Raw genomic sequence first — 1,366 nt, forward strand, 5'->3', positions numbered from 1 at the left:
TAGAATAGCTAGGACTACAGGTGTGGGCCACCACATCTGGCTAATTTTTACATTTTATTTTTTGTAGAGACAGGGTCTTGCTATGTTGCCCAGGCTGGTCTCAAACTCCTGGCCTCAAGTGATCCTCCTGTCTCAGCCTCCCAAAGTGCTGGGATTACAGGCGTGAGCTGCTGCACCTGGCCCGTTTTTTTGTTTGTTTTTGTTGTTTTTGTTTTCTTTTGAGACAGAGTCTCACTGTGTCACCCAGGCTGGAGGGCAATGGCGCGATCATGGCTCACGGCAACTTCCACATCCCGGGTTCAAGTAATTCTCCTGCCTCAGCCTCACAAGTAGCTGGGATTACCGGTGTGCACCACCATGCCCAGCTAAGTTGTATTTTTAAGTAGAGACTGCATTGCACTATGTTGGCCAGGCTGGTCTCAAATTCCTGACCACAAGTGATCCGCCTGCCTTGGCTTCCCAAAGTGCTGGGATTACATGCGTGAGCCACCACACCCGACCTTTGGCCTATTGTTTAAAGGTTTACAAATATGGGGCGTTCCGGGTCCCCCATGCCACCCCATTTCTCAGGGCCCGCGATGCCCACTCACTGGTGTTCTCAGCGTCTGCTTTGAGGCTGCTCCGGCCACTGAGGCTTCCGCTTCGGCTGTAAAGGCCCCGGGCTGGGCGGCTCAGGAATGGGGGGCGGCTGTCTGGGGTCCCAGGTCCACCCCCTGAGGGCGTAGGGTTCCAGGGGATGGTCTCTGGGAGGTCTCTGCAGCCCACCACGCGTACCTCCAGGGTCCCTGCAGGAGGGGAAAGCTCAGCAGGGGGCCACTTCTGGGGCAGGCTGAGTGGAGGGGACCACAGTGGGGAGGGGACACATCGAGACACAACCATGGTACAAGTGGGAGCCAGTGAGGGACAACCAGGGTGGAGCACAGAGCCTGAGGCCAGGATGTCCGTGCTGGAATAGGAGAACATGAGACAAGCAGTCCTTCCGGGATGGGCTCCGATGCGGAAGTTTAGGGGCAGAAGGGAGGTTCAGGGTGCAGGCCGGGGCTCAGGCAAGCAGGAACAGGGTAGGACTAGGGGTTCTAGGGGAGGACTCGGTGGACGACCTGAGGCCTGAGATGGGCTAGGGGTCTACGGTGGGGCTGGTCTGGAGGGGTAGATGGCTGAGGGGTCTGTGGAAGGTGGAGCTGGCTGGTCTGCAGCAGGGGGATAGGAGGCTCAGGGCTGAGCGTTGTGAGGCTGAGGTGGGGCTGGGGGACAGGGGCTGGGGGAAAAATACTGGGCCAGGTGAAGAGAGATGGAGAAACTGAGAGGTGGGGAGGAGGCAAGAGCTCAGAATCAGAGGGCAAAGTAGGGTGAGAAGTCCAGGGGG

General features: G+C 58.1%; 1 protein-coding gene across 1 annotated transcript in view; it reads right to left on the reverse strand.

Annotated features, from left to right (window-relative positions):
* The window catches only part of PKN1 (protein kinase N1), a 51,034-nt gene that overhangs the window by 28,399 nt on the left and 21,269 nt on the right, over positions 1-1,366 (reverse strand). The gene's annotated exons all lie outside the window — the stretch shown is intronic.

The sequence above is a fragment of the Mandrillus leucophaeus genome, unplaced genomic scaffold (assembly GCF_000951045.1).
Source record: "Mandrillus leucophaeus isolate KB7577 unplaced genomic scaffold, Mleu.le_1.0 Scaffold230, whole genome shotgun sequence".
Lineage (NCBI taxonomy): Eukaryota > Metazoa > Chordata > Mammalia > Primates > Cercopithecidae > Mandrillus > Mandrillus leucophaeus.